The 14,215-nt window shown below is 42.4% G+C and overlaps 1 long non-coding RNA gene across 5 annotated transcripts; it reads right to left on the reverse strand.

Annotated features, from left to right (window-relative positions):
- Window positions 1-372: 372 nt before the first annotated feature.
- Window positions 373-2,717, reverse strand: LOC127931896 (uncharacterized). 5 transcript variants are annotated; one of them, XR_008143384.1, is made up of 3 exons: window positions 2,429-2,717; window positions 2,287-2,333; window positions 373-1,439 (listed from the first exon to the last, which is right to left on the reverse strand). It is a non-coding gene; the product is annotated as an uncharacterized LOC127931896 (long non-coding RNA). The 5 variants fall into 5 exon arrangements; XR_008143386.1 differs by lacking the exon at window positions 373-1,439 and adding an exon at window positions 1,666-1,721; XR_008143387.1 differs by lacking the exon at window positions 373-1,439 and adding an exon at window positions 1,807-1,862.
- Window positions 2,718-14,215: the final 11,498 nt, after the last annotated feature.

Genomic DNA, 14,215 nt, shown 5'->3' on the forward strand with positions numbered 1-14,215 from the left:
AGGGGGGCTTCAGACGGGGTCCGCTCCACAGTTACCAGGGGGCTTCAGACGGGGTCCGCTCCACAGTTACCAGGGGGCTTCAGATGGGGTCCGCTCCACAGTTACCAGGGGGGCTTCAGTGGGGCAGAGATGGGATGAAGACTTTGGGGGTTTATCTAGGCTCTGATGTATTGCAGAAAAATTACTGGGACGGTGTAGTGGAGAAAGTGTGTGCCAGACTGTCAAGGTGGAAATGGGTGCTACCCCCGCTGTCTTACAGGGGAAGGGTACTGGTAGCTAATAATGTTGCTGCCTCTACCCTGTGGCACAGACTAAGGATTTTATAGTCACCGAGGGGTCTGACACAAGAGCTTCAGAGGACCCTTGTCAATTTCTTCTGGTCTGATCAACACTGGATTAAAGCTGCAGCCCTGTACCTGCCACTGCACAAGGGTGGGAAAGGCCTGGTGGACATTTCTTCCAGGATCATGGCTTTCCGGCTTCAAGCAGCCCAGAGACTGTTGTACAGTGACGGTTCTAGCTGGGTCGACACAGCCTATACACTGCTGAGGAGAGCGGGCTGTTTGAGTTTAGACAAGCACCATTTCCTCTTAAAGCTGGAGGGGGGTGATTTGTCTCCATTTTATGAGTCTGTTATGCAGGCTTGGAGAGTTTTTGTCATGTCCCGTGAGGCCGGCACGCCACCAGGGATGTGGCTTTTTGAAGAGCCTCTTTTTTACAACACTGTCATCCAGTCTCGTGCTCTGGGTTCAGCCAGACTACGTTCATGCCTGTTAGGTGTGGAGTGTACCAAGCTGGGTCATCTGATGCGGAGCAGGAACAGATCGTTGGAGGAGCTGGGAGAAAGAGCAGGGATCCGATCATCTCGTCTACTGAGGAAGGTCGTCGCTGAGGTCTGTGATTCCTTGCCAGTACTTCATCTGCAGTATGTGACTGACACTTCCTAATCTGATCAGTGGAAGGAGGGTCTGGATTATATGTTCCCTGCACTGATTGTTAGTGCTGCGATGGGGGAATTCGAGGAGGACGTGGGGACGCTGCTTTCCTTCGATACCCCGGAGCTGGGGGAGTTCAAGGAGGTGGGAAAGAAGGCCATGTACAAGATCTGTGTAAAAGTGTCCCATGCCTCTTCCCTGGAAGGGGTAAAATCGATGAGGTGGGCAGGTGCGTTTGGTCCAGGTGCCTCCCCAAAAGTCTGTTGGTAGTCTTTATACAAACTGCCTATTGATAAGAGGACAGCTGACCTCCAATGGAGGATCATACATGGAGCCATAGTCACCAACATGCATCTGGTACAACTGGATCCTACTGTTGGGGAGGGGTGTCCATTCTGTGTCTGGTACACCTGGACCCTACTGTTGGGGAGGGGTGTCCATTCTGTGTCTGGTACACCTGGATCCTACTGTTGGGGAGGGGTGTCCATTCTGTGTCTGGTACACCTGGACCCTACTGTTGGGGAGGGATGTCCATTCTGTGTCTGGTACACCTGGACCCTACTGTTGGGGAGGGGTGTCCATTCTGTGTCTGGTACACCTGGATCCTACTGTTGGGGAGGGGTGTCCATTCTGTGTCTGGTACACATGGACCCTACTGTTGGGGAGGGATGTCCATTCTGTGTCTGGTACACCTGGACCCTACTGTTGGGGAGGGGTGTCCATTCTGTGTCTGGTACACCTGGATCCTACTGTTGGGGAGGGGTGTCCATTCTGTGTCTGGTACACCTGGACCCTACTGTTGGGGAGGGATGTCCATTCTGTGTCTGGTACACCTGGACCCTACTGTTGGGGAGGGGTGTCCATTCTGTGTCTGGTACACCTGGATCCTACTGTTGGGGAGGGGTGTCCATTCTGTGTCTGGTACACCTGGACCCTACTGTTGGGGAGGGATGTCCATTCTGTGTCTGGTACACCTGGACCCTACTGTTGGGGAGGGGTGTCCATTCTGTGTCTGGTACACCTGGACCCTACTGTTGGGGAGGGATGTCCATTCTGTGTCTGGTACACCTGGATCCTACTGTTGGGGAGGGGTGTCCATTCTGTGTCTGGTACACCTGGACCCTACTGTTGGGGAGGGGTGTCCATTCTGTGTCTGGTACACCTGGATCCTACTGTTGGGGAGGGGTGTCCATTCTGTGTCTGGTACACCTGGACCCTACTGTTGGGGAGGGATGTCCATTCTGTGTCTGGTACACCTGGACCCTACTGTTATGGGAGGGGTGTCCATTCTGTGTCTGGTACACCTGGACCCTACTGTTGGGGAGGGCTGTCCATTCTGTGTCTGGTACACCTGGACACTACTGTTGGGGAGGGGTGTCCATTCTGTGTCTGGTACACCTGGATCCTACTGTTGGGGAGGGGTGTCCATTCTGTGTCTGGTACACCTGGATCCTACTGTTATGGGAGGGATGTCCATTCTGTGTCTGGTACACCTGGATCCTACTGTTATGGGAGGGATGTCCATTCTGTGTCTGGTACACCTGGATCCTACTGTTATGGGAGGGATGTCCATTCTGTGTCTGGTACACCTGGATCCTACTGTTATGGGAGGGATGTCCATTCTGTGTCTGGTACACCTGGATCCTACTGTTATGGGAGGGATGTCCATTCTGTGTCTGGTACAACTGGATCCTACTGTTATGGGAGGGATGTCCATTCTGTGTCTGGTACAACTGGATCCTACTGTTGGGGAGGGATGTCCATTCTACGTCTGGTACAACTGGATCCTACTGTTGGGGAGGGATGTCCATTCTGTGCTGGGTCTGAAACTCTGGCACATCTGTTTTTACAGTGTCCCAGGTTGGTCGGGATGATTGACCTGATCACTTCTTGGTTCTCAGCTTTGGAAGAGGAATTCTCTTCCCAACTGTTTATATTTGGTCTAAAGTACAGGTTTAGTAGAAGGGGTCTAGTTATTTTACTTAATTTTGTTAGGGGCAGCTAAATTAGCAATATGGAAGACCCGAAAGAACAGTATTTGGGGACAGGGGTCTGTGGATGTGGTGGGAATGCTGGAGGGGATGTTGGCAGCGAGACTGAGGGTTGAGTTTGCCTATTATAAACTGGTTAACAATATTGATCTGTTTATGAGTATATGGGCTATTCAGAGGCTGTTGTGTGTAGTTACTGTGGAGGATTTAGTGTTGTGCTTTTAATTGATGTGTAACTATGGGTTAGTATGTGTGTTGTGGGTTCCCAGACCCAATAAAGATTGTTTAAAAGTCAATCCCTCTCTCTCTCTTTCTGTCTCTCTTTCTCTGGGTTTCTGTATATCTGCTGATAGAACGGCTTCATAAAGACATTTGATTGATTGTTCTTGGTCAAGAAAGAAAGACAAGAAAGAAAAGTCACTTCTGATTTCAAGTGTAGAATTAGAAAACTCTTGTTAAGATGAAGAGAAAAGAATGAGGCTCCTGCCCCTGAAATAATTCTGCGCTATACCAGTAATTAGAAAGTAATCAAATCACAATCGGAAAGTGAGAGGGAGAAAAAACAATTCTGTAGAACGTAGAAATAATTGGTAGTTTAAAAAGAGAGACAACAGAATAATGAAAAAGAAACTTAACTTCACAAACAGTAGGAGGTGAGCCAATCAGTTGCAAAGATTTAAACGTTTCCCTTTGAGAAAGCAATCTAACAATCACCATCTTTTCTAACATGTAATGTTTTTTTTTTGATTGACGTCAATGACCAAAAGTGGAATGTATATGACAACTGAAAACCATAAACATGATTGTGATTGCAGAAGATATCTTCTCAAGTAATGCAACCCCTTATTCTGAAACGCTGTAAGCTACAGAACACATCAATCACACTTTTGGAGCCGTTTGTGAGAGGGAAAAAGAAAAGATCCAGGGTTGAGGTCAATTCCATTTCAGTTTATTTTCTAAATTGGACATTGGACCATTCTCTCTCCTCCAAAAACATTGGGTAATCTAAATCCTTTTTCCAGTTGAGCACTTTACATCGCCAGAATCCATTAACTCCCTCAAATCAACTCTGGACTTCGAAGCCAGTTCCACTGTGTATTTTTCATTGTTCCCCTCTAATCAGGGACTGATTTAGACCTGGGACTCCAAGTGGGTGCAATATATTATCAGGTAGAATGGAAGAGTATTTGATCTACCAAGGCTAATCCATTAGCATTGGAGATAAACCTGGAGAGAACCTCAGTAGTGTGAGGTAAATTGGGTCTATTGAGTCGGCTATGAGATGTGTGTGTGTTTTAAACATCAGAAAGAAGCCATTAATCACCTGAAAATGGAGCTGCGCACATTCATCTTCACTCACACTCCATAAGCCAATGAGTAAAAGAGTTGGTAACTTAGGTGCCCACAGACATTGTCATACGAAGACCAAATAAGAGCAGAGAGCGATTGCCGTCAAGATCGACTTGATTTAATATATTAAAGCTGATCAAAAAAACGTACAATAATATTATTATTATTTCAAAAATAAAAGATCGACTTGATCAGCTATACCTTAGGGCCCTGTTCAATCAGTGAAATCTGATCACCTCAATATGTCAACTGAAGGAAACTGTAATGCACTGTCGGCCTGTGCAATCAATATTTATTAATAATTCATATATGTTTTACATTCATAGATTATATTTGATCAAAACTACAAAAGGTTATTAATCAGTACCTCAGAATTTCTTTCAGCTCTATACCGTTAAGTCTAATATCATTAAGTGATTCCTTTTTTAGGCTTAAATAGACTGGAGTACTAATGTCTACTCACTGGGCACAGCACAATATTTGAATGTGGATAATTAGGTAATATTGTCGTAGTTCCACCTGTCACCAGAGGGCGCCAGAGACCGTCCTAGAGACATTAATGACACTCAGGTGTGTCCTATTACTCATAATGATTTCCCTGTTAAAAGACGTGTGTTTCCTGGTGTCCTTGGCAGAAGCTTGAATTGTTTAACGTGTACGGTTGTTTCCAGAGTGAGTTTTTCGAGACTTTGTGTTTGTTGTTTTTCAAGTGTACTGTGTTCCTGTGGCTACTGTTTCTCAGTAAAATATTATGTTTATCCTTAACCAATGATTCCTCATCTGGTCTCTTCTCTGCACCTGAGTCCAACCTCAGCACGTCACAAATATTTGGTTGAGAACAATGTTCCCTCAAATAAATGTAATCACTGAGCAAATTTCAGGTTTGCTGAGTGCAAATTTGAGCTTTGTGAAAATTCAGTGCAACTTCCAGTGCGCTGTGAATTACTGTGAACACGGAGGCTGTACCTGCTTTAAGATAGTTTTAACAGTAGTCAAGTAGGCTACTGTGGTTATTTGATCATAATTTAGGCCTACCATCAAAAATAATGGAGAAAATGCATCCCATAACATTTTAACATGGCAATAGCTTGACACTAACCTGTTTATCCACTTGAAAGTCAGACAAGGAGGTGATTAAATGTTGTTGTGGTGTTTGATGCAAGAAACCACTTTACAAAATAAAATACATAATTATTCCCATACCATTATTACAGAGAATCAGTAAAATTATGCTACCCTCAGCCTATTGGCTATTTATTTTATTCAAGCCTGTATCAAAATACAACACTGCCCATTTAAGACAGAAAAAAAGCTCTTTACCTGACTCGCTTTTCAAAGATGTCTAGAAATGTACACATTTTGTGCTCTTGTAGGAAGCAAACACTCCCCCATTGCAGACCACAAATGATCTATAACTGGGCTAATTACTCACTAACTAGCATAGGATATGAACAAATGTACAAATGTGAACACGTCATAGCTGTCGCTTTGATCTCAAAACAAGCGCATCAACTCACGACCACTCATGCTGTAAACACAGTCCAGTTCAAAGTGAATGGCACAGATCCATACATGGCAATGGTCTATTTGTATACATTTAAGTCATTTAGCATATATAGGCCTACTGATGCTCTGATTGGTTATGGCGCACCGGTCTGTGTAGAGTACGGGCCTGAGTCGAGCCTGTCAACACAATAGAATCCTACTCCAATGCATTCTGCCTACAAAAAAGGTATTTGCATAGTAAGGTTTGGTTCAGTATGTTGCATTGAAAGTTGCTAATATTGCATTGATTCGATTATAATTCCCACTTTAAAGGGAAACGTTGATAGTGTTAACTAATGGGGAAAACTCTATAAAGTTGAGTGAAGTTCAATCTCATGCTTCTCTGTGTACTGATATTTCTTCTGCACAGCAGTCCTGGAAACATTAGGTGAGAAGTTGATCAGTGAGACTGTAGTTGAATTTCCAATGTGTTATCACTACGCTTTCAACCATCTAAAAGCAAAACCAAATTCCAATGGAAAAACAATATCTGTTTTAGTTAGTTATAAATATCTATCACTGTACTTTTAACCATTTAAAAGCACAGCAAAGGTCAATTGGGAATACAAAATCAGATATTTTGTTTATTTATACATCAGATCAATGTGTTATATCTGTGCTTTATCTAATAGCAGAACCAAAACAACCTGGATTATAGTTACAGTAAAAGTACATGGTGATCAAAGCCATTCCTTGTTCGAGATTCTGCGCAGATTATTCCAGCAATTGTCCAGATCTCCACAGACCTTCGACAACATATGCACGCTATCTTGAATATGCACGCTTTCTATGATTACATAAGAAGACATTTGTAGTTACAGTAACCGTAAATATGTACTCATGGATGTCAGTTGAATGTTACATTAGTTCATAAAATAACTTTAATCTATTTACTGTATTGCAAAAGTAATATTGAATTGTGTTTGGTTGTCAACGCAACCAAATATCAACATTTAAATGGAAATGTATCTACTGCTTGGATATACAGTGGGGAGAACAAGTATTTGATACACTGCCGAATTTGCAGGTTTTCCTACTTACAAAGCATGTAGAGGTCTGTAATCGTTATCATAGGTACACTTCAACTGTGAGAGATGGAATCTAAAACAAAAATGCAGAAGATCACATTGTATGATTTTTAAGTCATTAATTTGCATTTTATTGCATAAGTATTTGATCACCTACCAACCAGTAAGAATTCCGGCTCTCACAGACCTGTTAGTTTTTCTTTAAGAAGTCCTCCTGTTCTCCACTCATTACCTGTATTAACTGCACCTGTTTGAACTCATTACCTGTATAAAAGACACCTGTCCACACACTCAATCAAACAAACTCCAACCTCTCCACAATGGCCAAGACCAGAGAGCTGTTTAAGGACATCAGGGATAAAATTGTAGACCTGCACAGGGCTGGGATGGGCTACAGGACAATAGGCAAGCAGCTTGGTGAGAAGGCAACAACTGTTGGCGCAATTATTACAAAATGGAAGAAGTTCAAGATGACGGTCAATCTGGGGCTCCATGCAAGATCTCACCTCGTGGGGCATCAATGATCATGAGGAAGGTGAGGGATCAGCCCAGAACTACACGGCAGGACCTGGTCAATGACCTGAAGAGAGCTGGGACCACAGTCTCAAAGAAAACCATTAGTAACACACTACGCCATCATGGATTAAAATCCTGCAGCCCACGCAAGGTCCCCCTGCTCAAGCCAGCGCATGTCCAGGCCCGTCTGAAGTTTGCCAATGACCATCTGGATGATCCAGAGGTCTGATGAGACAAAAATAGAGCTTTTTGGTCTAAACTCCACTCGCCGTGTTTGGAGGAAGAAGAAGGATGAGTACAACCCCAAGAACACCATCCCAACCATGAAGCATGGAGGTGGAAACATCATTCTTTGGGTGCTTCGATGGCGCCATCGTGCGTCCCCCTACACCAAACGTGATCACGACACGCAGCTTAAAATATCAAAACAAACTCTGAACCAATTACTTTAATTTGTGGACAGGTCGAAAAGCATTAAACATTTATGGCAATTTAGCTAATTAGTTTGCTTGCTGTTGCTAGCTAATTTGTCCTGAGATATAAACATTGAGTTGTTATTTTACCTGAAATGCACAACTCCGACAATTAATCCACACATAAAACGGTCAACCGAATCGTTTCTAGTCATCTCTCCTCCTTCCAGGCCTTTTCATCGTTTAATTTATATGGTGATTGGCATCTAAACTGTCATAGTATTACCACGACGACCGGCAAAACAGTTCAATCACCCACGTGGGTATAACCAATGAGGAGATGGCACTGGGTATCCGCTTCTATAAACCAATGAGGAGATGGGAGAGGCAGGACTTGCAGCTGATCTGCATCAGAAATAGAACTGATTTCTATTTTAGCCCTTGGCAACGCAGATGCTCGTTGGCGCACGCGAGCAGTGTGGGTGCAATAATTGAACAACATGGATTTCTAAATTTATTTTGCAACACTCGCGCGAGCGGTGTGGTCAGCCTATTAGTCTGTTGGATTCACGTCTCCATCTCAACCAAAACGGCAAGTTAAAGAATAGAACTAAATCAAATCAAAATGTAACTTTTTTAAAATCCAATGTATTTTCCACGTCGATTCCATGTTGATAAATTAAGTTGAAACAACGTTGATTCAGCCAGTTTGTGTCCAGTGGGTAGTCTAGTATAAATTCCATAATATATGTCCTCAATAATCAATAGGTCTGAGGTTAGCATGCTGGTATTTATTCTAAACTTGCCCTCTGAATAAACATTTTAATGCGTGATGTTTGAGATGTCAAGAGGGTTAAGGCAGGTTCCACAGTTATTATAACATGACTTTAGGGATTATGAAGCCTTTATGAAGCCTTTATTTTTTTAAACCTTTATTTAACCAGGCAAGTCAGTTAAGAACAAATTCTTATTTTCAATGACGGCCTAGGAACAGTGGGTTAACTGCCTGTTCAGGGGCAGAATGACAGATTTGCACCTTGTCAGCTCAGGGATTTGAACTTGCAACCTTTTGGTTACTAGTCCAATGCTCTAACCACTAGGCTACCCTGCGTACCCTATGTGATTTATGTGCTTGTTTTGATTATATAAATGCTTCAAAATTCACAAAATTGTGACGTTAGCTGATGGAGATTATATCATAGAACAAAATATATAAAATCACCTAAGCCTGTGTTTACCACAGACCTTATTTTCATGAGTATATCCAAAACCCCTCCAAGAAACCCATTAATTTGCCCATTGGCTTTTGCCAACGAATCATGGTGGAGTTCGCCTCTGTTCGTTCCTAAAGAAAAAGACGCCATTACTATTTCTATCTATAGGCCAATAATATAACAATGCCCACATGTTTTAGCTTGGTGGTCCATAATCTAAGTAGTGAGCTGTCCCCAAAACAAATCATTCTGGAAGCCTCTGATGGGGCAAACAAAAATATTGTTGAAGGCAAAGCTTGGCCCATGGGCCACAATTTGGGCAGCCCCATACCCACTTTAATCCATCAGTAGTGTGACTCAAATTACGTCTATGCAATACCAACAGCAAATGTGATTAGGGTATAGGGACAAGCAAGCTGCGGCAGGAAGTAAAAGAAGGTATGAGTTACGAGCATCGCATCCCAATCTGGAAACCGCTGCAAATTTATCAGCCCATAAATGTCTGTGTCCTTCCTGACCCAGAGAATGACAGTCGCTCTATCAGATCCTCCTGTTGGTTATTCACATTCCAAGAGACATTATTAAATGCATTATTTTGACAGCCTATTCATACATAAAGACGTATGATCGTAATTTGAGCCAGTTTGCTACAGCAGGAAAATAATCGTGCAGCAACAGGAAATGTTAATTATTATGTGGATTATAATTAAAGGACATTTTTGTAGGGGTTGATACATTTTTCATTAGGGCAAATCAAGTTTGAAATATCGAAGTGGAAATTACAAACTTTAGTAGCCTTTTTAAACCTCAAATATACTTACAAGTTTGCATTTCCTGTTGTGCAGGAAAATTCTCAGCAACAAATGGGTGATGAAATTAAGATCCTACAACTGTACCTTACCATCTTAATTACACCTTTTCTAATGTACCTTTTAATTCGGAGCTGGTAAATATTATGGGTCTGAGATGTTAGTGCTTTCCCCCCTCATATTTCCCCTGTAAAATGGCTATGGATTTATGATGGATAATAAATCATCTGTTCATTGAAGTCAATCTGTATAACGAACGTCAACTTTCTTTCTGAGATGGTGTTCTGAAAAGGCAATTCTACCAATTTTCTGCCTCATATTCGTTATCATCAGCACCATACCAGTGTCTACATATCACGGCCATGTCCCAAATCTGTCTTACCTACTACTTACTAAAACTACATACTACGTACTAATCGTACTACATAGGGAAGAGTGAGGTAACTTGAGCCAAAGGGTTTAGTTGAGCCACCCATTGTTTCTACATAGGAAACCATACATAAAATGTATAATGTGACCAAATATTTAGGAAGAGATCATAATTTCAATGGATTCTGTGAAGGAAGAAACCACATTGGAAAAAGTGGTAAGCAAGTTTGGTCAGAAAAACGGATATTCACAAAGTCAAATGATTTATTGTGTTTCGTGAGGTTTCATTGATGTATGTATCTAAATTATTTTCTACATCAATTGGGGTCTCTATAAACTACAATATGAGGTCCTGAACCTAGCATGAAAGTGCATCCGTGTAGCTGTGTAGGCTAATTTAGTCAATTGTTTGGGTTCGGGTAATTTGAGTCAATGGCCATGGTATTAGTTGAGCCAATGGCCATGGTATTAGTTAAGCCAATGGCCATGGGATTAGTTGAGCCAATGGCCATGGGATTAGTTGAGCCAATGGCTATGGGATTAGTTGAGCCAATGACCATGTGATTAGTTGAGCCAATGGCCATGGGATTAGTTGAGCCAATGACCATGGGATTAGTTGAGCCAATGGCTATGGGATTAGTTGAGCCAATGGCTATGGGATTAGTTGAGCCAATGACCATGGGATCAGTTGAGCCAATGGCCATGGGATTAGTTGAGCCAATGGCCATGGGATTAGTTGAGCCAATGGCTATGGGATTAGTTGAGCCAATGACCATGTGATTAGTTGAGCCAATGGCCATGGGATTAGTTGAGCCAATGACCATGGGATTAGTTGAGCCAATGGCAATGGGATTAGTTGAGCCAATGGCTATGGGATTAGTTGAGCCAATGACCATGGGATTAGTTGAGCCAATGGCCATGGGATTAGTTGAGCCAATGACCATGGGATTAGTTGAGCCAATGGCCATGGGATTAGTTGAGCCAATGGCCATGGGATTAGTTGAGCCAATGGCCACCTTTCCCCATAATATGTATAGCATTTTTGCAATGAGTCATGCATATGAACTCAAAATGTTTATTGTTACAGAGCAGACATCATCATGCTCGATGTATACAAATGCAAAACAAGCATGGGTCTACCCAGCTATCAACAAACGTTCACACAACTTTAGAGAACGTTGTTATTAGGCCATTAAATAACATCTTCATAGGATTGTTCCTGTGATGTGCAAGGACTGTTTCCAAGAGATCATCCCCTTAATGTCAAACATACAGTTGAAGTCGGAAGTTTACACTTTAGCCAAATATATTTAACCTCAGTTTTTCACAATTCCTGATATTTAATCCTAGTAAAAATTCCATTTTAGGTCAGTTAGGATCATCACTTCATTTTAGGAATGTGAAATGTCAGAATAATAGAGAGAGAATGATTTATTTCAGCTTTTATTTCTTTCATCACATTCCCAGTGGGTCAGAAGTGTAGATACTCAATTAGTATTTGGTAGCATTGCCTTTAAATGATTTAACTAGGGTCAAATGTTTTGGGTAGCCTTCCATAAGATTCCCACAATGAGTTGGGTGAATTTTGGCCCATTCCTCCTGACAGAGCTGGTGTAACTGAGTCAGGTTTGTAGGCCAAAATTTCAGTTTCAGTTCTGCCCACAAATGTTCTATAGGACTGAGGTCAGGGCTTTGTGATGGCCACTCCAATACTTTGTTGTCCTTAACCCATTTTGCCACAACTTTGGAAGTATGCTTGGGGTCATTGTCCATTTGGAAGACCCATTTGCGACCAAGCTTTAACTTCCTGACTGATGTCTTGAGATGTTGCTTCAATATATCCACATAACTTCCCTTCCTCATGATGCCATCTAGTTTGTGAAGTGCACCAGTCCCTCCTACAGCAAAGCACCCCCACAACATGATGCTGCCACCCCCGTGCTTCACGGTTGGGATGGTGTTCTTCGGCATGCAAGCCTCCCCCTTTATCCTCCAAATATAACAATGGTCATTATGGCCAAACAGTTCTATTTTTGTTTCATCAGACCAGAGGACATTTCTCCAAAAAGTATGATCTTTGTCCCCGTCTGGCTTTTCGTATGGCAGTTTTGGAGCAGTGGCATCTTCATTGCTGAGCGGACTTACATGGTAACGTCGATATAGGACTCGTTTTACTGTGGCATCGAGTTTTAATGACTCTAACCTAAGTGTATGTAAACTTCCGACTTCAACTGTAGACACTGGTTTGGCGCTGGAGATCATGAATATGACGGTGGTGAAAAGTGGTGTAATTCGCTTTTAAAGATAACCCTGGATGGAACCTCTGCTTGATTGTAGGCCTATATACAGAATGCATTTAGGGTAGTAAACTCTGAAGGGTGTTAAGCTTAGAAACCCCCCTACTCTGCTTTATCAACAGCACAACCAAATTCTACTTAGTCTTTTCTGATTCATTTTTTCAAATCAGCCATGCCCTAAAATTTGTGCAAGACATGGTCCTTAGGATGCTTGGCAGAAGACTGTTGCTTGGCATGTGTAGACAAAGGAAAAGTGTTGCATAAAACATTAATCTCACCCAATTAAAGATTCATCACGACACAAGATGATATCCCATCTCGAGGCCAGAGGTAAAATGCAACCATCCATTTGAGTACCCCTTTGCAGATAAACACTTGAGTTTATGTCTCTTCAGAATAGGGGCTGATAATTTGTACTGCATGGAAGTGGCCTCGTGAAATGTTAATGACTTTCTCAGTCGGAGATTACACTGCTTCAATTATTTACGCTGCATACAAATATTAATGCTCAGCCGGGGGCTATGGCCTTTTCTTTTCCTCCCTGGTCAGAGTTGGGGGGCGGGGGGAGTTCATAGGTAGTTGAAATGTGATGGACAGATTAGAATCTAGATGGAAGTTGGTACTGTAGGTAGGAGGTAGCAAAGTTGGTATGAAGGAAGTTTGATAAGCTTTTAAAATTTGGGTATTTCTGCATTCAAATATTAAATGCTCAGCCGGGGGCTATGGCATTTTCTTTTCCTCCCTGGTCAGAGTTGGGGGGCGGGTTCATAGGTAGTTGAAATGTGATGGACAGATTAGAATCTAGATGGAAGTAAAGTTGGTACTGTAGGTAGGAGGAAGCAAAGTTGGTAGGAAGGAAGTTTGATAAGCTTTTAAAATGTGGGTATTTCCACCCCCATTTTATCATCTTAACCAGGATTTCCCAACCCTGGTTCTCGAGCACCCCCCAACGGTACACATTTTTGTTGTTGTAGCCTTGGACAAACACAGCTCATTGAGGCCTTGATGATTAGTTGACAAGTTTAATCAGTTGTGCTTGTTCAGGTTTACAGTACAAATGTGTACTGTTGGGGGTACTGGAGGACCAGGGTACTGGAGGACCAGGGTTGGGAAACACTGATCTCAACCACGTTAGTATGAAATGACTGAATCAAACTGTCACACAAAGACCTGTTCATGTACAGTTCCCCAGATGAAGAGTACATACTACGCATTATCGGCAAAGCAAATCAGTTTTCAAAAAGCAGAAAGGCAAACTTCTTTTAAATTAGCATATTAATAGCCTGACAAGATGAGGGCCTTCTGAGGCACTTGATTTGAAACATCCACATCAGATTTCTGCTTCACACCATCCTTTGTTCTCCTGCCGTGCAACTGAGGTGCATGCCAATTCCTTCCACTCGCACCGCCCCCTTGTGGCCTTTGCGCACACTACAATCGGCTATTTTTAGCTCCCAACAACAGCTCACTCTCACAGGATCTGTGGTCCATTTGGCAGAGTAGAATTCAAAATGTTTAATTCCAGAGAACTTTTAATTAGTTCTTACTCTCAAATTGTTTTTAGTGATTTGAAAGTGTAAAACCTGGCATACGTGAACAACCTTATAGAAAAGCTCTTCGACTGGCATCCTTTTTTAACTAGGGGCTTGTATTAGCATGTAAATTACATTGACATTTTTAGCGGCAGTGTGTTAAAACCGACAAGGTGCACGGTGAAGCCGACTAGTGATTCATACAATCGGGGCTAA

The sequence above is a fragment of the Oncorhynchus keta genome, chromosome 9 (assembly GCF_023373465.1).
Source record: "Oncorhynchus keta strain PuntledgeMale-10-30-2019 chromosome 9, Oket_V2, whole genome shotgun sequence".
In the NCBI taxonomy this organism is placed as follows: Eukaryota; Metazoa; Chordata; class Actinopteri; order Salmoniformes; family Salmonidae; genus Oncorhynchus; species Oncorhynchus keta.